Source organism: Felis catus, chromosome A3 (genome assembly GCF_018350175.1).
Source record: "Felis catus isolate Fca126 chromosome A3, F.catus_Fca126_mat1.0, whole genome shotgun sequence".
In the NCBI taxonomy this organism is placed as follows: domain Eukaryota; kingdom Metazoa; phylum Chordata; class Mammalia; order Carnivora; family Felidae; genus Felis; species Felis catus.
The window spans coordinates 127,300,575-127,324,979 of NC_058370.1; the positions used below are offsets into that span (position 1 = coordinate 127,300,575).

General features: G+C 39.1%; 1 long non-coding RNA gene and 1 pseudogene across 6 annotated transcripts in view; both read left to right on the forward strand.

Moving 5' to 3' along the window:
* The window catches only part of LOC109498383, a 403,201-nt gene that overhangs the window by 152,001 nt on the left and 226,795 nt on the right, over positions 1–24,405 (forward strand). For 5 of the 6 annotated variants that reach the window (XR_006595960.1, XR_006595961.1, XR_006595957.1 and 2 more), the window contains exon 3: positions 20,148–20,269. The exons of the other annotated variant lie outside the window; for it this stretch is intronic. This is a non-coding gene — a long non-coding RNA (uncharacterized LOC109498383). The remainder of the gene's footprint in view (positions 1–20,147; positions 20,270–24,405) is intronic. 6 annotated transcript variants of the gene reach the window in all.
* Positions 12,101–13,613, forward strand: LOC101084100 (annotated as a pseudogene).

Here is a 24,405-nt window from a genome sequence, read left to right on the forward strand (position 1 = left end):
ATAAGCACTTTCCAAATATAGCATATCATTCAGTTCTCAGGACAACTTTGTTCAGCAGGTTTTATCAACATGACATAGGAGGATCTGGGGCTCACTAGTGTCATCTGGTCCCCCAGCCCAAGCTCTTATTCCCCAAGCACAGGGCCTCTATGCAGTGTCAGTGTTTTCTTCTGAACTCTCCAGAATTCTTCCTGCAGTTACTGCATATATGTGTGATGCTTTATCTTCAAGCCACAAAATGCTTTTCTGCTTGTAGAGTGCCTCCTGGATGGATGTTTTCTAGAACTATTCTTATCTTGATTTCTTTTTATTTTAAAATCCGGTTGCCATTCCTTATCCAGAAAAACAACAGAGAAAATAATATAGTAATAAATTTGGCTTTCTTTAAAAGACCTCTTGATCTGATAATAGTAGCTGGCCTATCCAAAGCTTATGAGTAAGATTCTAATGCAGGCATCAAAAGACATTCGTCTATATATTTGTATGGGAGGATTAGGAGAAAGAAGGTGGGTGCACGGCTGATACCCCATTAACAAGTATGTTCCTGCCTGAAGCTGAAAGAGGAGCAGTGAGTAGTCGAAAGTGCATGTGTTTGGGAGTCAAGCACACCTGGGAGAACTGGTTCAGCTATATTCAAGCTATTAAAACTTGACCTTGACCTTGACTTCCTTTGTAAAGTGGGTTTAGTAAGAGTTATATGATATTTGCTCCTTTCAATCATTCATGAACTGAAAGACTTTTATTGGATACCTCTTATGAGGCAGGCATTTTGCTAGTTGCTAGGGATAGAGCCATAGATAAAAATAAAGCAGATATGATCATTATCTTAATGGACTTCGAATCTAATGTCTAATATCTTCTTAGTTTAATATCTTCTTAGGAAGATATTGTACACCTACGTATACAATCCTATAAATAAAATTGTGATCAATGCTGTTGAGAAATAATATAAGATGTTTGGGGAGGGTTCTAGTACAGTTGAATGGCGGTCAAAAAACCCTGAAGTTGAGACAAAAGTGATAAATAGGATGAGCTGACTTATAAGATTATTGTGAGGATCGTAAGTTATGCTCATTTAAGTGTCTAGCACAGTGCCTTGGGCATAATAATCATCAATAGTTTCAATGAGAACAATAATATTGGGCTAGGTGACTGCCCACTTCAGATATTTTGAGACACTCCATGGAGAGCTTCCCCACCATTCTTCCTTCATTTTCTGAGCCCTGATTCCTTTCTTAGAGCCCAAAGCCCTGTTTTCCAGGATGGAAACTCCTCAGGGATTTATTCCAAGTTACTTTAAGTTCACGCTATGTTGTTACTGACTGATGTCAAATCAGTCTTGAGAGTTACTCATAGAAGGAGTCATTCCAATCCATGCTGTTACTAATAGTTGATAAAATGTTCCATCCCGAGAGCAGCTTTTATTAAAGAGGAGAAAACACAAGAGTGATCAGTGTGAATGGAAGATGGTCTATGTAATAATGTGAGTCTGTTGGGGAGAGAATGTCAAATAGAGAGGCCAGGAGCTTTTATACTGAAGTAATAGAAAAAGGTCGGGATGTTTGAAAACACACTAGCTTTCTAAATAATTCTATCCAGTAAACCTGTAAGATATCCATTTTCTAATGGCAAAAGTGTTTCCTGCCACAGTCACAATCCATAATATCTTTCAATTAATTATAGTAATGTCGACTGTCCCTCGGGCTCCCTTGGGGACTCTGACCGTGTTCTCCCATGGCCATGATCTCCTCTCATTGTCTCTCCAGGTCTGGAAATGGCGGACTATGCTAACTGTTCAGTAGGAGAAGATTGTTTCTGTACTGCTGGGGCCTTCTGGGGTCCACTAAAAATTGAGGCAAAACTATGCCTATCTTTTCATCAACCATCCACTTAGACTTTTGAGCACCTGTTAATTCTTGGTCCTAAGTTAGATACTGAGGATAAACAATGAAGGAAAAATAGTTTCTACTCTCAAGGAGTTTAAAACTTAGTGTTTTGATGAAGCAAAGTAGTGGGGGCTGTGAAGGCACAGATGGGGGAATGACTAAGTTGGCACAGGTGAGTTGGCAAAGGGCTTCATCTAGAGACACATATTTGGACAGGCGATGAAATGAGGTCTACCTACTCAAGATGGGCATGACTGGCGTTCTAGGCAGTGACTTGCCTATGAAGATGCAGAGAAGCATGAAAAAGCATAACACATTTTCTAGATGACATGGTCCATAGACCGAACATATTCAAGAATTGTTAGTTTAAATATATTCTATTTTGAGGCTTGTTGACTGATGTGGGAAAGGGACAGGGAGGCAGGGAAGAAGGGAAGAAGGGAAGGAGTTGAGGAAGAGGACAGAAAGTTGCTGAGCTATAATTGTCTGGTATTGAATAGATGAGTGTGATACTATACACTTTTGACGCAGGGATTCAGTTTGCAGTAAAGATACCTGAGTTCTTGTTAGCTTCATGCCCTTGACCAAGTTCTCAACCTCATCCCCCATGTCAGCATGGACGAGATGATCTGGCGATATATTTGTATCATTGAGAATTCTTTCTCCATACTCCTAATTTTAAAAAAGTAATGACTTTAGAAGTGTGAACTTTAGCCCTTCCATTTTTTTCCCATATGACCTTGAACAAATATCTTAACCTCTCTGAGCCTCAGTTTCTTATGTAACATAAGGAGATGGCTCCTCTCTTGTATTGCTGTTGCAAGAATCAGGTATAATTTATATAAATATCTAGTATGGTTTGTGATTTATAGGAGGCATTCAGTGAATGGGTGGTGTTGTTGCTATTACTTCTATCAAAGTATTCATTTTCAATAGTAACTCTTTTAGTATTTACTTCTTCCTTGCATTTCTTTTTTCTATATTAGATTGTAAAATCTGTGGGAAAAGGTGTTGGACCTTATCCTTCACTAGGCAATTGGCCAGTTTTGGTGCTTAGTAAATACTTGGTAATTGACTGATAGACAATTATGTGACAACTAAAAATGTAGAGTTGAGAGAGTAAATTCCTGTCCACTTCTCTGGTATTAATTGCATCTAATGTTTTACATGCTATATAAAATATACTAGAATTTCACAAAATGGGAAAACAGATAAAGTTCACTCATAAAAGGGATAGGCTATTTCTGCACATTTCAGAAAGTCTTTAATCCTGTATATGTTGCCAGGAAATGGAGAGTGGGTTGCATGTATAAAGATGGATAAGATTGTGGGGAAATCCTTTGCCTCATGCTGTTTAGTTGTCTCATACATGTAATTATTTGTTTTGACCAAGGCCTCCTTTTCATGGATTAGTGCTGTCTGAACGGACAGTGTACTGGGAGGCATTTTTTTTTTTTAACCAGAGATTATCAAAAGTTTGTGTGCATAGAGACCACAGGGGAAGGCTCAGATAGCAAGGTTCTAATCCCAGAGATCCTGATTCAGAATTTCAATCCTATTTCTTGTCTTCTGATACATTGAGCTCCTACCCAGGCCACCACCCCAGCTTGGGCCCTGTCCTGCTCAGACGAGGACCACTTCAGCCAATACTGTCACCTCATGTTGTGACCTTCTGAGTCAGCAGGTAATTGTCTATTGGCCTTGCAGATAGAGCCACGGTTCAGGAATTTGCTAATTACCATTCCCTGTTGACTGATTATCCACATCCATTGGGTATACACTTGAACACGTTTTAAATCAATTTAAATCCCAGGTCCACAGCCACTTATCTGAATGACTGCACATGGTACATTTATATGCCACCAACACCATTACCTGCACCATTAAGGGCTGCCACTGCTAATAATCACAGCTGCAAAAGCATCTACGTCTGTTGATGCCACTGCATCCCAGGAGCCTCAGGAAGCTTTAACGTGTCCCTTGGGGGTGGATTAATCCCTTACTGTGATACAGAATCCTTGATTTGGAGAGATTAAGTATTACGCTCAAGGTCACAGTGTGGGTAGCGCAGCAGAACTGTGATCCAAACCCAAATCCATCTGGCTCCCAAACCCCTGCTATGGCCTCTACAATTAAGGAAAAGCAAATTATGTCTTTTGCTTGTTTGTACTACTAGGTCAGTATTTACTGCAGTATTTCAAATCCATCTGCATGAGAGAAGAACCAATTTTACCTTTTTCAAGGTGAGAATTTAGACTGATTTTTCACATTTATTACTGTAGATTCTTCTTGCTCTTTTAGTGCCGAGGTTTGATGTGAGAAAAGGTGCATCGGTGCTGGGCCATGTAGGGGACAGAACCATCTTTAGGCAGAGCCTCGGCTAAAGGCTCCAAATGCAGATATTTGACTACAAGAGATAAAATACAACCTTTGAAAGTCCTCTTTTCCCTGCTAATTGTTAAACCAAAGGAATGCTATTTGCTAGACATCTCCTGGAGACCTTAGAAATGGAACAGCGTCACCAGCATCTTCTCTGCAGAGGAAGCCTGACAGTCCGGTAAGAACGGGGCAGGTCAGAAGCTGCTCAATCACAGAGACAACTTCTACTGCATTGCAGAGTCCGAGTCACTGGAGCGAGGAAAACATCAGCCCAGAGACTGTAAGCCAGGGCTCTGCCAGCAAAGGCACGTATGCACAGAAATAATACAGAGAGAACATTTGCATCTCTCTTGTAAGATGAGCTGAAAACAACCCTCCCTAAAAAAGAAAGAAAGAAAAGAAAAAAAAAAAGGTTTCAGATGAGAACTTCCTGACTATTGAGAATAAAATGACAAAAATAATTTTTGTTATTGAGGAAACAGGACCTACGTGCACACAAAGGAATGACCTCTGAGAGAAAGCACTCCCCTCTAGAAATCACTCAACAGTGGGTGCTGGATAGAGTAGGATGTGAAGGTGGCAGGCACATTTGCAGGTAGACATCAGGGGTCCTGAGGGCCAGGCTTCTAGAAATACTCACCATAGGTGTCACTGTGCAGGTTTCAAAATTTGGCCTCTGGCCCCTACTGAACTACAAATGTGAAACCTGGGAAACCTCATGGTTTAAAGGAAAGAAGGATCAAATAAGAATATGAGCTTATTCCCTGGGCAGTCCACGTCCTCTCTCGGCCTCGGTTTACTATCTCTAACATAAGGTAAATGGACTATCTTAGTGCTTCTCAAACTCTGTGCACAGGAATTACCTGAGATCTCATCCAATGCCAATTTTGATCCAGTAGTTCTGGAATATGGGGCCTGAAGCTCTGCATTTGTAACTTGGCCTCAGATGCTGCTGCTGCTCTCTTGTCCATACTTTAAATAGCATGGGACCAGATTTTCTTTTAGACCTCTTAGCTTTGACATTGGGTTAAGAAGAGAAGGAAGCTAGGTGCTTTGATGGATAGAATTCATTAATCTAAGGAATTTAAATGTTTTCAAAAGTATTCATTTATTCATTCTTTCAAATATTTGTGGGGCCACAGTTATTTAGTGGTACTCTTTTAGGAACAAAAAGGCTTCCAAGATCACTGCCTTGTAGAGGTCTAGTGGAAGGAAACAAACAATGACCGAAAAGTGAACATAATGTGGACTGCGATGGAGAATGTTAACTACAACTTAACTTCTATGAGGGCATGGATTTTGCTCTTGTGTTCACCTACTTCCACTGCCTCAAAAAGCATCTGAAACATAGTAAGCACTTAATAATTATTTTCTGAATGAGGAGATAAGTCAATTCTATTACGTGCTATTCTAAAACAATATAATATAGAGTGATGTGATTCAGAGAGATCAAGGAAGTAGTGTGGGCACCTTGGATTAGGAAGCATAGAAAGCCACTCTGAAGAGGTGGCATTTGAGCCTTACAATGCATAACAAGAAGGAGTGGACCATGCGGACCCTGGTTTTCCAGACAAAGGAAATGGCGAGTTCAAAGGACCTGAAATGATTGGCTCGGCACATCCAGGACTCATCAAGGAGTCCTGCGATTGGAGAGGCTGGTGACTACCAGCCTCAGACGTGAGTAAAATGGGATACACTCAGATAGAGGTCAGCAGGGACAAGACCACTGTAGGTCTTGGTGGTCGTGGTAAGAAACGTGGATTTTTTTTATTACATATATAGTTTATTGTCAAATTGGTTTCCATACAACACCCAGTGCTCATCCTCACAGGTGTCCTCCTCAATGCCCATCACCCACCTTCCCCTCTCCCCCACCCCTCATCAACCCTCAGTTTTTTCTCAGTATTTAAGAGTCTCTCATGGTTTTCCTCCTTCCCTCTCTGTAACTTTTTCCCCCTCCCCCTCCCCCATGGTCTTCTGTTAAGAAGAAATGTGGATTTTATTGAAATGCCATGAGAGATCACAGAGGCTTTACAGGCAGAATCAGACATAAATTAGTATTTTATAAACACCAGTCTGGCTGTTGGTGGAAGATTGTAGGAAGGCTAATGTGGAAGAAGCAAGTCAGGAGGCTGTTCCAAGTAAGGGACTACTCCAGTATTCAAGGCGGTAAGTGATGATGGTTGTACGAGGACAGTCATAACAGGAACATAGATCCAAGGTAGGCCTGGCAGGATTGGCTAATGGATGAGATGTTGGCTGGGGCTAGTGGGTGTGAGTGAGTGGGGAGGAGTAAAAGGAATAATGAAGGATTCTTCCCTGAGCAACCTTTTATCTGATGTAGGAATATGTGCAACTTTATAAGTCAGCCTTTCTATTTTTGGACAACTAATTTGTAGGCAGAATTTCCATATATTGAGTTTAAATCTGTCTCCGGGAAACATCCCTCACTGAGACCTAACTTTTGAAATTATAGAGCCCAAGTCTTCTGTCTCTTCCTCCAAATAATCCCCAAATGTTTAAAGGCAGAGATTATAACCCCCCCCTTCTCACCTACACATACACCATGCAACATGAGTCTTCTTCCCTCATACTAAATATGCTTCAATTAAGATTGAGATTATCACTTCACATGAAGTCTTGTATGCCTGAATATGACTCCTTTAATAAGTTAAGGTGACAAGAAAACCAAGAAGTCAGACCAAGATGTCACTAAGGGAAATATTGCCCATCAAGAAAGGAGAGTAACACAGCACAGTTGGGAGACCGTTTTTGGAAAAAATTAGACCATTTCTTGTCACAACCAATGATCTGAGACACACCAATAAAGATCAATATCACTTTTCAAAACTAGTATAAAGTTAAATTGAAACTTTGAGAAAAGTGGCATTGAATAATGATTCACTTACCTTGGATTCTTAGCAAATTGTACAGGGAAAAACTTTGGTTAACTGGAGTTGTGTTTCCTAATCCAAAGGGATACATGCACCCCTATGTTTATAACAGACAAATATGGAAACAACCCATGTATCTATCGATTGATGAATGGATAAAGAAGATGTGGTACACACACACACACACACAGACACACACACACACACACACAAGAATATTACTCAATCATAGAAAAGAATGAAGTCTTGCTATTTGAAACAACATGGATGGAGGAAGAGAGTATTAGGCTAAGCAAAATAGGTCATTCAGGGAAAGACAAATACCATATGATTTCACTAATAAATGGAATTTAAGAAACAGCACAAGGGAAAAAAGGGAATAAAACCAAGAAATAGACTCTTATTTTTTTATTTTATTTTATTTTTTTCAATATATGAAATTTATTGTCAAATTGGTTTCCATACAACACCCAGTGCTCATCCCAAAAGATGCCCTCCTCAATATCCATCTCCCACCCTCCCCTCCCTCCCACTCCCCATCAACCCTCAGTTTGTTCTCAGTTTTTAAGAGTCTCTTATGCTTTGGCTCTCTCTCCCACTCTAACCTCTTTTTTTTTTCTTTTTTTTTTCTTTTTTTTTTCTTTTTTTTTTCCTTCCCCTCCCCTTATTTTTTATTTTAAAGAGAGAGAGCGAGTGAGCGACTAGGGGAGGGGCAGAGGAGAGAGAATCTTAAGCAGGGGCTTAACGAGAAAAAGAGAGTCTGACTTGGGGGTCTAACCCAAGACCCTGGGATCATGATCTGAGCTGAAATCAAGAGTCGAGCACTCAACTGACTGAGCTACCCAGGCACCCTAAGAAACAGACTCTTTTGTAATGTTTATTTATTTATTTTGAGAGAGAGAGTGAGTGGGAGAGGTACAGAGAGAGGGGAGAGAGAGGGAGAGAGAGGAAGAGACAGGGGGAGAGAGAATCCCAAGCAGTCTCCATGCTCAACATGGAGCCCACTGTGGGGCTCAATCTCATGACCTCATGAGCCGAAATCAAGAGTTGGATGCTTAACCAACTGAGCCACCCAGGCACCCTGAAACAGACTCTTAACTAGAGAGAACAAACTGATGATTATCAGAGGGGAGGTGAGTGGGGGAACGGGTGAAATAGGTGATGGGGAACCACACTTGTCATGACGAGCCCTGGGTGATGTATGGAATTATTGAATCACTATATTGTACACCTGAAACTAATATAGCACTGTATGTTAACTGACTGGAATTAAAATAAAAATTAAAAAAAGAGGAGTTGTGTTTCTAAAGCTCTGGGTACTAAAATAGCAAATAAACAGTAGAAGAGAAAATGTCAGCTGAAGAACTGAGGCTGTAGCTGAATGGTTCATCACATCTTCCATTAAAAAAATCACAATTTTCACTCAATTTACTACCACAGAGAGAAACATTAGAAAATGCTTAATGTTTCAGGCTTAACTGAAGCCAAAATTCAATGATTTCCCATTAATAGTAATTCTACTCTCTGCCATCAGCTTGCAGCAATTTGTTGCCATTCTTTGTCAGTTTCTCTTTCCAGATGTTGCTGAGTCTGGATCTCCTTGTTAGAGATTGGGATTCTTAACTAAAAGTACCAGGAACTGTAATACCTTCAGGGCAGCATGATGCCAGAAAGAGGTTTGTTAATATGGATGGTTCAAAATGGATAAGGCAAGGTTGGACTTCTATGGAAGCGGGGAACTTGCTTTTAAAACCTGTAGGGAAGACCCAGAGGCAGTCTGTATTATGGCCAGGAAACCCAGGTATCCTTGTCTACTCACTTCAACCTTCTCCAGCTATTTTAGAAAAAGTTTCCCTTCCTCTAAGGACCTTGGCAACTCCTCCAGGTGGATGGGAGGACTATTTGGAGGAAGGAAAAGGGACATTCAAAGCTTCTATTCTAGGAGGTAAAGGTTCTGGATCCTCAAAGCAGGTGGGGGTGGGGGCGGAGGAAGTCATAAAAGTTGGGTATAAAGCAAGGGATCTTAAATTTAATATGAGGCCAACAAGTGTGTGCCTGAGGTATTCTTGTTATTATAGCTGTTACATGATAACCTACAGACTTTGTTTCAAGCACTTAGTGTGTTTGTGAACAATCATGCATTTACATGCACATACGCCCAGAGACAGTTGCACACACAGATGTGTACCTAACACAAACATGCAGGTGTGATGCTCTCATAAACAACAGGCTCATGTTTTCCTTCCTCTTTGTTTTAATCAGAGATGGCCTTGGTAATCAGGAAAATGGTTAAAATACTCAGTGCAAAGAACCAACTGAGACAGGAGAGCTGGAAATACACTATCCTCTGTGACCTTTTTTGCTATTTAGGGATTCTTTGTTCTAAACTCCCTTTTCTTTGTCATGTCTGCTGTGATGCTAAACAACCTTTTGGTGTTAACAGTCAATATCAACCTTTGCTTGTAGCTGATTTCCCCACCTCTTCCTTGATTTTAGTGACTGGATGAGCAATTGCTATCACATGCTTGGACTGACTGATGAGTGAGGCTGACTTACATGCTTGTAGAAACGGTAAAAAAGCAACCAGGCCAGGAATCCTAGATTTCTCTGTCATCTGGCATCAGAGTTCCTGCCTCTGAATATTCTTTACTGGCTGCCCTACGGAGACCATGTACTAGATACTTGATGATTATCAAGCAGGGCATAAAAAGAGGAATATTAGCCAAAACTTTGACCTCCTTCCAAGGTTATTTACAGTTTTATATTCACTGATGTGTACAGCAGTCCTTTTATAAAAAGTGCCCTCTGGGTAAATATCATATTTCCCCTCTTATTTAACAAAGAGGCATTTGGATTTCAGTTGTACTTTTGGAAAACCTGTAAATAGGAGAGATGAACTCACAAAGGAAGAAGTAATTGTATTTAAATATGAAAACAACTCCATTAAGATTTAGGTAGATGATAGAAAAGGAGGTCTATGCTGTGGAGACACATCTAGGAGTCGGGGGTAGGACAGGTATTGGGACATATCAGTCTGGGATAAATTGTCAGGGGCAGAAGAGATGGAAACTCATTGAGCTGTGAGAACTTAAACAGATAGTAACACAAAGCAGTAAGCATAGTACCTGATGTACAGTCAACCTCACAAACCACCAACAGTCCTTGTTGTAGCACAGAAGGATTCTGGGTCCTAGAATGGTCATCCTTCCTAAGTTTTCCTTGGGCTCTGGATTTCTGTAATAGCTTTATCCTCATCACCCTTGGTTCTGACCTTTTTGCTCCTTTAGAAATACCTTGTCATCTCAAGCTGATCCAGCATCCTGACGCCTTTTGCAACTCAGTTCTCCATAGCTCTGCTTTCTTCCTTCTCCAGTTTAGGAAAACAGAGTTCAAGGAAAAGAAAGTTTAGGAATTTCTAGGCACCTCCAGGACTCATCTTAACAAAGTACCACCAGGAGGTGATATCTGTGTTTGGCTCTTGTCTCTGTTCTGTTTATGTTGCCCAGGAAACTAGGGCTCCCGGATTGCAGGGTCATCTGACTTTACTATAAGACCCTTGTGCAGAAGAATTTTCTTTTCAGTAGATCAGTTTGGGAAAGCCAATGCCTTCATTGCCACTCCAGCATGATATCAAAACGTGTTACCATTCAAATCCTAGAGCCTTAATGATATGATTGATTTGCAAACTCTTTGAAAAGTGTGGATATGTGTACAGACCTGGATCTTTATTTGGTAAATTTGAAGTACTTACTATTCCTCAAAGATTCCTAAAAGTTTCTATTTTTACCTCCCTTGAAGATCTCATATATATTTCAGATTGATTCTCTCCAGTAGATGTCATTGGAGACAGCTTTGTGTACATTTTAATGAGGACTGATGTTCGATATAGAGATTGAAGACTGGTTTGGATTTGTGGTTGTTAAGGTGCAGGATTTTCTATGTAAAAATTGAGAAATAAACTTCAGAGGATAGTCACCTGAAAATAGTTTCTCTTAGAGATTATTTTTGACTTATATTTCTTTTTTAATTTACTTTTTATGTTTATTTTTGAGAGAGAGAGAGAGAAGCAGATAATGAATGGGGGGGGGGGGGACAGAGAGAGAGAGGGAGACACAGAATCTGAAGCAGGCTCCAAGCTCTGAGCTGTCAGCACAGAGCCTGATGTGGGGCTCAAACTCATGGACCATGAGATCATGACCTGACCCAAAGTTGGATGCTTAACTGACTGAGCCACCCATGGGCACTAATTTTTTTACTTATATATTCTATAAAATCTCAGTTCCTCAGTTAATTTTAATTAAACGGAATGGTCCAGGTAAGTAGTCACATTTTTAATCCAAAGTAGCCTAATCTCCAGATTGTGTTATCTCAATCTCATTGTTGACCCTTAGTCCTTAAACTCAAAACTCCATGAGGGCAGGAACAACTTCTGATCTATTCATCATTACATCTCCTACATCTTGTGTTGTGTCTTCATATGGTAGATGATTAATAAACGTATGGTAAACAAATAGATACTGATTGATTAAATATATCCTGTTTTACATATCTTTTGAAGTATTAATTGTAATAAGTTTATTTAAATACAAGGTTTTTTTTTCCTTACCTATTCTAAAATTTAATGCTATTGGCTCCTGTTTTCTCTACCCACCACTTTTGTGTTTTACTAAGAAATGTTTGGGGCGCCTGGGTGGCTTGGTCTGTTGGGCGTCCGACTTTGGCTCAGGTCATGGTCTCGCGGTCCATGAGTTCAAGCCCTGCATCGGGCTCTGTGCTGACAGCTCAGAGCCTGGAGCCTGTTTCAGATTCTGTGTCTCCCTCTCTCTCTGACCTTCCCCCATTCATGCTCTGTGTCTCTCTGTCTCAAAAATGAATAAACGTTAAAAAAAAATAAAAAAAAAAGAAAGAAATGTTTGGTTAGTATAAGAGTATGGTGGAAAGAGTAGCAACCATGGACCCAGGAGAGCTGAGCTCATGCCCTACTCTGCTAACAACTGACCTAATATTTGGTAAAGTTGTTTCATCTCTAGGCCTTATACTGAAAGATAACAATGTTAGAGAGTTCAGAAAACTTTCCAAATTCTTTCTGGTCTATAAGTAGAAAGTATTTACCTTATTATCTTCCTCACATGATTCTCACATCTCTCCTGGGCACAATGGCAACTCACAAGGAAAAACTGATTGCACCAGTTGCAGAAGAAGAGCAATTGTCCAAAACAATAAGATTACTATAGTGGATGTTGCACAAGTTGGTATGGCATGTGCCATCAGCATTCTGGGAAAATCTCTGGAGGATGAACTTGTGCTCGTGGATGTTTTGGAAGATAAACTCAAAGGAGAAATAGTGGACCTGAAACATGGGAACTTATTTCTTTAGATACCTAAATTTTGGCAGGTAATGATGACTCTGTGACCTCCAATTCTAAGATTATGGTGGTAGCTCCAGGAGTCCACCAGCAGGAGGGAGAGAGCCCCTCAGTCTGGTACAGAGGAATGTGAATGTCTTCAAATTCATTATTCCTACATAAGTCAAGTACAGTCCTGACTGCATCATAATTGTGGTTTCCAACCCAGTGGATATTCTCATATCCCAGTGGATATGTTACCTGGAAATTAAGTGGACTAGCCAAGCACAGTGTGATTGGAAGTGGGTATAATCCAGATGCAGCTAGATTTTGCTATCTTCTGGCTGTAAAACTTGACATTCATCCCAGCAGCTGCCATGGATGGATTTTGGGAGAACATGGCAACTCAAGTGTGGCTGTGCAGAATAAAGTGAATGTGGGAGGTATTTTGTCTCCAGGAACTGAATCCAGAAATGGAAACAGACAATGACAGTGACAGTTGTAAAGATGTACATAAGACGGTGGTTGAAAGTGCCTATGAAGTCATCAAGCTAAAAGGATATACCAGCTGGACTATTGGATTAAGTGTGGTTGATCTCACTGAATCCGTGTTGAAAAGTCTATCCATGACTTCTCCAGAGTCAATGATGATGAAGGGAATGTATGACATGGAGAAAAAAGTCTCCGTGAGCCTTCCATCTATCCTGAATGCTTGGGGATTAACCAGTGTTATCAACCAGAAGCTGAACGATGATGAGTTTGCTCAGCTCAGAGACTTTGTGGGACATCCAGAAAGACCTAAACGACCTGTGACTTATGGCTTCTAGGCTGTAGAAATTTAAAAACTACAATGTGATTAACTGTGAGCCTTTAGTTTTCATCCACATTCATGGATCATAGTTTGCTTTTATCTTCTTAAATATGTGAATCTGGACTCACAGACTTCAAGCCCACGCTTGGTTTAATGCTTGCAAATGAGCCCTTGAACAAATAAAATTAACTAGCACAGTGTGCTTCTAAAACAACAAAAATAATGCATTTACCTCAGTTTTCCTCTCTGCTTAAGTTTATGGAATTTCTAAAATTTAAAAATGTGAAGAAAAAGTGTCTTTCTTGAATGATTAAGTCTATAATCTCAACTTCAGTTTTATTTTGGATGTTTTGGTAGATAGAGAGTATGGTTCCAGCCATACTGCTATGTTTCTTGATTCTGTGAAAGCTACTGTGACTTACCACCGGTATTCTTGTTCTCATCCAAGTATTCATTTATTCAGCAAGTCTGAATGAAGCCAATTGTGTATAAGGATTGTGCTAGGTTCTAGGAGGTAGTTACAAATGACATGCATCTCACCCATAAAGGTTGTCATGTCCTTATTTTCCCTTTTCTGAATTTACCCTGAGAACATCTAATATCCATTAAGGGATGTATACAGGAATATAAATAAGAAGACCAAAAATTCCATCTTCATGTATAAGAAAAATATTCTGAACAAGAGGTCACAATCCAGCAGAGGATGGGAAGCAGTAGTCCACACAGAGTTCTAATTTTAAGTCAGGTTTATAAATTACTTTTTTCTCTTTCCTTTTAGAGATCTTGTTGTGTTTTGTTTTGTTATGTGTTCTGATATATCCTTTTTAACATTAGTACTTTTTAATTCATTAATAAATTATGCTGGTAGGTGCGCCTGGGTGGCTCAGTAGGTTAAGCATCTGACTTCAGCTCAGGTCATGATCTCACCATTTGAGTTCAAGTCCTGTGGCGGGCTCTGTGCTGACAGCCCGGAGCCTGGAGCCTGCCTTGGATTCTGTGTCCCTCTCTCTTTGCCCCTCCCCCACTTATGCTCTGTCTCTGTCTCTGCCTCAAAAATAAATAAAACGTTTTAAAAAAGATATACAGATTAATTTGATAATGTAACTATTTCAACGTAATACTGTATTTTAATATATTTCAAGATGATTTCTTTCTCACTTTTTTCAATATATATATTTTAGGAGAATTATGCAGTTTTTTAGCTAGTAAAAAGTACTACTGGTATTTTTGTTGGACTTAGTGTATTTTAAATATGGAATTGATACCTTTCTGGTATTTAACTTTCTTTTAGGAGTGGGATACATTTATTCGTTTGTTCAAGGGTTCTTTTTAAAACTTCCAGTTGTCATTTGTAGTTTTCCTTTTTGAGGTCATGCTTTATTCTTATGAGGTTTATTCATGAATATCCTCTCTTTTTTTTTATTGCAAAGAGGTAGTAGAAAGCAAAAATATGCTTTGAACAGCTTGACAGGAAACATAGCTTCATAAATGTTTGAATTCTCTTCTGAAGGAACATATTGAATATTTTCATAATATTTGGCCAATTGATTTGGTCCTAAATCATCCACTTAATATCTTGGCAGTTCTACCTATGAACTGATCATTTTCTGAGTTATGAGTGTCTTGGATAAGAATATAAATCACTTGACATTTGAACATATATTAGTAAATAACATTGTTGAAATGGGACCTATTTCACTTGTCTCTGCCCTCTCATACTGGAAAGGAATAACTTTTACTATGTCTTAGCTAATATTAATTAGACAGTCTTAATTAGTGTAAGGTGAGGAAGCACAAAGGTGTTTTAAATAGTTTGATGATAATAATAATAATAGCTCCTAGTCATGGGACATTTCCTAAATACTGGAATCGGCACTTCATATACATTAAATATTTAAATTCTCACACTACCCTAATGAAATAAATGTTAAGTCTTCATTTTATAGATGAGCACTCTGCTCAAATCATCCAGCTCGGTCCTGCTCCTGTCCATCTCCAAACCCTATGTTTATATCCACTGGTGATACTGCCTCCTTTTAAATACAAAACTAAATAGCCTGCATTGAAAAGTCTAGAGCATCTGCAAGTACTTTAAAACTGTCTCTAGAATTTGGTCCCTGCACAAGGAAGAAGCTCCCAGTTCTTTCTAGATAAGAGGCACAAAGATACTCAATAGCTTTTGCATCTCATTTATACCAAAATTTCAAAATAATTTATAATAACAAATTAACAGAAAATGAAAACATTTACCTTACCATTTAGCCTTCACATAGATATCCCCCCCACACACACACATACACACACATACACTGAATATCAACTTTATAAAGGGCATAGTTACATTTCCAAAGTCAGAAAAATAAAATATTTTACATGTATTATTTTATTAAAATCAAAATAATTTGTAGCTCTCAGCTTTTTGGAATCAGCAGACTATGTTGACTTTTTAAGGATATCTCTGCAAAACACCATTTAAAAAAGATTTTCCAAAATTAATAAGAAATCAAAGCCTTTAAAAAAGAGTATGAGTGGGCACCTGAGTAGCTCAGTCAGTTGAGCATCCAACTCTTGATATCAGCTCAGGTCACGATCCCAGAGTCCATGCTGAGCACGGAGCCTATTTGGGACCTCTCTCTCTCTCTCTCTGTCTCTGTCTCTCTCTCCACCCACCCACCCTTTCCCTAACACTCCTCTCTCTCTTTCTCTCAAAATAATCTTAAAAAAGAGTATGAGTGTAATTCACATAAGTATCTAGTAAGGCATGCTAAAAGGTGCTTAGTTTAGGAAAAAGAATATTTGTCATCCACTTGAGTAAATGCTGGAGTATTGCATTCTTGCAAAAAAGATAAGTATATTTGTATATTTATTTACCAATGTAAAATAAAGATATTGGGTTTGGTTACAAATATTTCCTCTCAGCTTTCTCTATTCAATTCATATTGCAGAAAGACATTTTAGAGATCACATGCTTCTATCATGGAACTCACTGTGTGGTACTATAATTACCGTAGAGTATTAGAGATATGGATTTATGAGGTCCTATCAGTATCACCAGCGTTCTGCAGAGGTCCTGATTCATTGTAGATGTAAATAAATGTTTTATCATGCCATAAATTATTCAGCCGACAAGACCACTTGATTTACTAATGTATTTTAGTATGTCCAGCAATATTTGTCCAGGATATAGTAGTGACCCAGAAATTAGTCAATACAACTGCTAGAATTGCTGAGCATTTACAAAGATGGCAGAGAGCTGAATACTTTAGTCAATCACTTTTCAAGTGAAATAAGTTGATCAACTAATACATTCCTTTCATTGAGGAGAACTCTTTGGAGCTTTTTTTTTTTTTTTTTTTTTTTTCTGCATGAAACATTAACAAATCTGATGGAAGACAGGATTTGCTCCAGGGAGTCATTTTATTCCTTGGCAACAGTAAAGCAAACAAAACAACCTAAAATATGTGAGCCTCATTTCAAAAGAAAATATGTTTGAGATGTTAAATACACATATGTACAAACATGCACATGTTAACTATGTATGTATACACACACATATATACACATACACACATACACAGATACCAGTTTTGTCTTTTAAGAAGGGTACTATTTGCAATCAGCTAACCGCTTTGCTAGCTGGAATTGCTACGCTAAGAATACCAACTTCAAATCAGATTGCATTTTTTGCTTCATGCTCTATTTTCTCTTTCCCCAAGCCTCAAGATATTAAAGCAGAAAAATATAAGACTCTTCCTTTTGACACTTCCCATTTCCCTTCCAGGAGAGACACATAGTTTATGAACCAGTGCTTAAACATATGAATATGAAGTTGTTAAGCAATGGCTACAACAAAAATGAATCCAGGTGTATAGACTCAATCAGTTGATACAAATGAATCAGCAATACCTTCACTTCCTGTCTGCAGGTCTTTGTTTTTAGAACTATAAATATTTCTGTGGTACTGGTAGTATAGCTGAGCACACTAACTTGTACCTCTTCCTGCTGCATTAGAATTTATTAATATAGAGTGATTTATAAAAGTTTTCTTTAAATGCCAAAGCAATACTGCTTTCTAAAAATAAATGTTGAAGGTTCTGACTGAGATTAAAATTTGCATCCTCAATAGTCATTCATTCATCTTATTAACAGAGCCGTACAAGGAGAGAAGCAACAATGGGACCAGTACAAATAAATATTATATATATTGTACATATATAAAAACTTCCTACCCTGCCTTGCAGCTGGGATGATGGCACAGTAGTGGTGTTTGTCTTTGAGATGTAACACATGTGACATCCACTCTAGTGCAGCAGTGTTCTTTGAGATGTAAATAGAGGTTTTGGGGGCATGGCTTCCAGGAAAGAAAGGCAGACTTCACACCACTTTTCTTTGACTAGCCCTCCCCTTCTTCCTGCTTAGGACACACATCAGCTCAGCTCTCCATTAATACAGCAGCAACTATGCAAAGGCAGTAACTCTCTGTTAATACAGACTGGAAGGAAAAAGCAGAGAGTGATAGAGAATTTGATGAGCCTCTGAATCAATACTAACCACAGCTTGCTACCAGACTTTGTATTTTCATGAAGAAACAAAGGAAAGAAAACTACTTGACTTCTTTCTTTCTTTCTTTCCTTCCTTCTTTCTTTCTTTCTTTCTTTCTTTTTTAACATTTTTAATGTTTATTTACTTTTGACGGACAGAGACAGAGAATGATCAGGGTAGAGGCAGAGAGAGAGAGAGAGAGACAGAGACAGAGACAGAGAGACAGAGACAGAATCCAAAGCAGGCTCCAGGCTCTTCCAGCACAGAGTCTGATGTGGGGCTTGAACCCACAAACCGTGAGATCTGACCTGAGCCAAGTCAGACGCCTAACCAACTGAGCCACCCAGGTGCCCCTTTTCTTTTTTCTTTTCTTTTCTTTTCTTTTCTTTTCTTTTCTTTTCTTTTCTTTTCTTTTCTTCTCTTCTCTTCTCTTCTCTTCTCTTCTCTTCTCTTCTCTTCTCTTTTCTTTTTTCTTTTCTTTCCTTTCCTTTTCTCTTCTTTCTTTCTTTCTTTTTCTTTCTTTCTTTCTTGTTTGTTTATTTATTTTGAGAGAGAAAGAGAGAATGGGGGGGGGTGCAGAGAGAGAGGGAGAAAGAGGATTCCATGCAGGTTCCATGCTGTCAATGCAGAGCCCAATGTGGGGCTAGATCTCATGAACCCGTGAGATCATGAACTGAGCCAATGAAGAGTTGATGCATAATGGAATGAGCCACCCAGGCATCCATACTTGCCAGGATTTCTGTTGCCCACAGTAAGCACAGCTAATTGATAAAATATATATCTAGATAAAAAATATCTTTAGAAATCTGGGAAGAAAAGACTGATGTCCGGAAACCAGCAATGAACAAACCAGTATATTTTGGTCTTATAATCACATTTTTTTTAGTAGAAACACATTTTGATTATTAAAAATACATCAATTAGCCTTTTTGGAAAGTAAACCTTTGATGTTTATTTAGTTTTTCTTTGGTCCTGGCTTGACTTATGGCTGAAAAACTGAGTTAACTTTCAGGCCCTGATTATGTCACTTTTCAATATGGCTAAGGTGGTAGAACTTCTGACAAAACAAAATGTCCCTGGAGGCAGTGAGTGAAAGACTGAATGTGCTCCACAGTGTCCATCAAGAATATGATATCCTTGCTTATTCTTGCATCTCTCTGTTTGCCTACTTCCTCGGAGTTTGCGTAATGCTATCTTTGCCCTTGCCATGCTGCCTTGTAATCATTTACCCTCATGGCTTTGCCCTCACTGATCTGTGAGCTCACTGAGCACAGGAGCACTGTTTTATTGATTTATGTATGCTGAATGTTCATCATAGAATATACTCCTAGGTGATGCTCAGTAAATGCTTGTTTTGCGAAAAAATGCATACATTTAGATCATCACTGGGATATGTTGGTCCTCTCTCAGAGGGACGGAGCCCCTTCCAGCATTTGAGGAAGGACAAAAATCTATGCTTTGCTTTGGGTGCTTTCTCACAGAGATGAGCTTTCAGGTGTGGACATAAAGGATGGCATGGATTCATTGTACTCTCCTGGGGTCTTGGGTTGGATCCCTGATGGCCATGGAGCCACTGAGCTGGAATGAGCACTGCTGTGCGCAGCAACAGGGTGTAATTTATCATGTCTTTTCCAGACATTTTCTGAGGAAGTGCCAGTGACCAGGGAGACTTGGTCAGAAGGCAGGGTGACATGGTGGAAAGGTCACTGGGGGGCAATCACCGGGATACCAACTTGTATCTAAAATGTGTTATTTAGGGGCACCTGGGTGGCTCAGTCGGTTAGGCGTCAGACTTCGGCTCAGGTCATGATCTCACAGTTCATGAGTTTGAGCCCTGCATCAGGCTCTGTGCTGACCGCTCAGAGCCTGGAGCCTGCTTCACATTCTGTGTCTCCCTCTCTCTGCCCCTTCCCTGCTCATGCTCTGTCTCTGTCTCTCAAAAATGAATAAACGTTAAAAAAAATGTAATGTGTTATTTAACTCTTAACCTTCCTGAGTCTCTCTTTTCCTCTCTCCAAGACGAGGATTTTATCTACCACATGGGGCTGATGTAAGAACTGACAGAAGTGATACATTTAAAGTGCATGTTTGTCCCATAGAGCCACTTAATAAAAGGGAATGATAATGCTTTACTGCCATATTGATGTTGTATAATACAGTATCACCATTTTGGAGGGGTGTTTCTAGGATGTATGATGAGGAAAGATTACACTTTAGGCTAAAATACCTCTAGAACATGACTTCACTTACGAATTGTAATATAAATCAAGGCACTTTCCATTGTCTGCAGACATCTCTACTGCTCAAAGCAGAAACTGAGGCTCCTAGTGTCTGGGAACCAAAGCAGTGTGGCCCAGCATGTGACACCAACCCCAGGACCTTGTACACCAAGGAAATAGGGGAAGAAACCAGGTACTACTGTTTTTACCAACCTCTTCCTTGCCAATGCCCCTTTCTCTTGCTTTTTGTGCTATTTTAAGAGACTTTGAATCAAATTATTTCAGCAAGAATAGGCTTTCATCCTGACATTTCAAAAAGATTGATGTTCATATTAATTATGGACCATCTCTGTCTCTCTCCACCAGCAGCTCTTTTGTTTTTTTTTTTTCTTGCTACAAACATCTTTTTTTTTCTTTTTAAAGTCACCTCCTCATCAAGTTTTTAGTTTCCAGAAGGTTTCTAGAGACTGAGAGCAAATTTTGGCAATGGTAATAATTACTATTTACAGTTTTCTATGACTTATTCAATTCAGATAGACAGACAGTAACATTTCATTTGCCTCTTGTCATACAACCTGCTACTTATATCCACAAAGGTTAGACAAGTATGTTTGTAAACATCTCTTTATGTATATCCTTATCTTTTGGGAAATAAATACACCTTCATGAGTTCCTTGTAGTAAAATGTGAATACAAGACCTTTGCAGCTCATTCTCTCCACTCCCTTCCTCCTCTGCCCTGGGCTCAAGGCAGCACAATTTGTAACTCTGAAATTTGCTGCGTTCTTCTGGGTGTCTGTGACCTTGCACAGGTTTCTCTCTGCTTGTAATAATCTCAGTGCACTATTCCTTTGCGTTCTTAGCCATTATTTATCCTACCGTATTTCACTCTTCATTCCCACTCAAGCTATGATGAGTCATTTCCGTTTCCACTCTGATGGCATTCCAAACCTTGACCTTATTCATTCCAATTGCACTGTGTGTCACTCCACTTCAATTATGTGCTTCTAGAACTCGACAATCCTAGCAGCTATCCAACTTCTAAGATTTTATGTTTAAACTTGCTACTTTCTAACTAGAATTTCCTATCTTTCCTAGTGCCTTGTCAATGATTCTTATTGAGTAACTGAATTCTATGACCTTATCAAGATCTATGGTGTACAGACTTCCAGACCCGTTCTTTATCTTTCAGCTTCCTCCAGGTTTTGTTTTTTTGTGTGTCCAGCTTACGCACCGGGGTCTTTCACATCAATCACCCTGGCCAATAGCCTCAGCTTTCCTCCCCATCCTCTGTCACATTCACTTGAAAAATCACTAAAATGAAGCAATGGTCCAACTACTTTATACGTTAGCTTACGTCCCTGGAAACAACCAAACCCAAATACACAGCCATGTGGTTTAATGCCACACTTATGCAAGGTCACCAACATGAACTAGGACCTCAAGGGCTCTTAGCAAACTTGTACGCTTCTGGTTGCCCTTCACATTTCTTAAAAAATTTATTTCAAAATTTCCTCCTATTAATTCATTAATTCTCTTCCTCGACAGTGTCTTCATTTCTCATTGCATACACACGTGTGCGTGCGCACACACACGGGATGTGGAAGAAACTCCTTCAGCTGTTATCTTCCATACATGTAAATATCCTTTGAATAAAGTAGAAAGATATCCTTTCTTCAAGGTTGAGCTGACTCCTTCATCTTCATGTGGGTTTCATCTACCTGTTGTCTAGTGTCTCCCTACCTCCTGCACACAGTCCTTAGAAAATCACCAGTGGATTATTCCTTTCCTCTTTGTAACTGTAGTCTCTTTCTTTCCTTCCTTCCTTCCTTCCTTCCTTCCTTCCTTCCTTCCTTCCTTCCTTCCTTATTTTAATTCCAGTGTAGTTAACATACAGTGTTATATTAGTTTCAGGTGTACAATGGTGATTTGACAATTCTATACATTGATATATATATATACATATATATATATATATGTATATATATATACATATATATATATATATATATTATTTAATTATGAGAGAGAGAGAGCATGATCAGGGGAGGGGCAGAGAGAGAGGGAGACACAGAATCTGAAGCAGGCTCCAGGCTCCGAGCTGTCATCATAGAGCCCAACATAGGGCTTGAACCCACAAACCGTGAGATCATGACCTGAGCTGAAGTCTGATGCTTAACCAACTGAGCCACCCAGGCACCCCTATACATTACAATATATTTAAACATGCTCAAATCTCAATTTGAAAAAATCTCTGTGTTGTTTCCCTCAGCAGCAGCCTTTTCCCTCTCTCTTCATAGTTTATACATAAAAAAAATGTCTTCAAAATTAGTGACCTATTCTATTCACTCTGTAAACTAATGGAACTCACCTCTTCCCCACTGGACATGGTAACACTGGCAATCTTTTCACTACTCCACCAGAGATGTCCATCTTGCTCAAACTCACGGACGCTTTTGACTACTCATCTTTTTTGACCCTTTTGCAGCATAGGGTAAGGCGGGACAGCTTCTCCAACCTGAAACACAGAATCATGGAGAACATCCCTGACTGCATTCTTCCCCAGTCTCCACGTCTAGAGCCCAGTTCTATCAAATCTCTCTCAAACCTATTCTATCCATTTCTTTCCAGATTACCTGCTGCTGCTGCTTCATTCAGGTTATGCTTGTCTGTTGTCTGTTTTTCAGTTTCCTTGTGGGTTTCTTCAACTTAAGTTTAACTTTCAACTTAAGCTGTCTTCCACAACCCTGCTGACACACAGTCTGCTGTATACATGAAAGCTAAAGGATTCCTAGTGTGTCCAATCATTCCCCGATAAAAGTAAGAAAATAAAATACTTGGCTCTCTTCCCATTACCCTCAGAATAAAAATCTAATCTTCTAAGTATAATTTACAAAAAATGAAACCCCTGCTTTTGTATGGAGCTTTATTCTTCACCTCTCTTCTCCCACCCCACTCCATTTTTTGTGCTCTATACTCAATCATCCTAAAGGTTGCTTGGTTTCCACAATATGCTCCATCTTCCTCTCTCCCCAAAACCTTCATACAGGTTTTGTTCTTTCTCCTGGAACATCTCTTCTCCACTTCAACCTCCCTGTGATCCCCCACCTCCCAAACACCACTGTTTATTTCTTCAACTGGTTAATTTCTCCTCAGCCTCTAGGTCTAGTCCCGGAATCCTAAAACAGATTTATATAACCTTCAACTAATAGCAATTATTTCTTCTACTTAGCCTGGAACAGCTCCTCTTACATCCAGTTGTCAATGTAAGTTACTAGATAGAGACTAGCCTAGTGCTTGGACATAGTAGGTGTTAATAAAGGTTTGTTGATTGGATAACTCTAAATGCAAGGGTGTATAAAGACTGTTCATTACAGGCAAATATTTTTTTTTTTTGGCATTTATATCCTTTAAACTGTTTCCATATCCATTATAACATTTGATTATCACAGCAATTTTGTTTTGTATGAAGAAGTTTTAAATTTTAATGATGTTCAGTTCACTGTTATTTAACTTTCCATTTGGTCTTTTTTTTGTGTAGTTATCTCAGAAATCTTTACCTACTCCAAGTTGGGAAGATAGGGTCTACTTTTTCTTCTAGGAGTATTACAGCATTAGCTTTTGCATTTAGATCTCTTTTCATCTCAAATTAATTGTTGTGCATAGTGTTAGGGAGAAGCTGGGACTTTTTTCCATAAATTTATCAAGTTATTTCAATAGAAGGTTTTGAAATGAACTTGCATTTTCCAATTTAATTGCTCTGGTACCTTTATCTCTTAAAAATCATTTAGTCAGGGGCCCCTGGGTGGCTCAGTCGGTTGAGCGTCCGACTTCGGCTCAGGTCATGATCTCGCGGTTAGTGAGTTCGAGCCCCACGTTGGGCTCTGTGCTGACAGCTCAGAGCCTGGAGCCTGCTTCACATTCTGTGTCTCCTTCTCTCTCTGCCCCTCCCCTGCTCATGCTCTGTCTCTGTCTCTCAGAAAGGAATAAATGTTAAAAAAAATTATTTAAAAAAAAATCATTTAGTCATATACGCACGTGTCTTTTTGTGGACTCCGTTCTGTTCCATTGATCTTTTGGTCTACCTCTCACCTATATCCCATTGTCTTGATGCTGTAACTTTGTAATAAGTTTTAAAATTAGATAGTAAGTCCTCTAAATTAGCGCTTCTTTTTATATACTATTTTGTCTAGTGTAAATGCTTTGCATTCCCATAGACATTTTAGAATAGTCAGTTTTTATCAGAAAGCCAACTGAGATTTTGTTGAATCTATAGACACCTTAACAATATTGTTTTTCCAACATATGAAAATATTATATCCCTCAACTT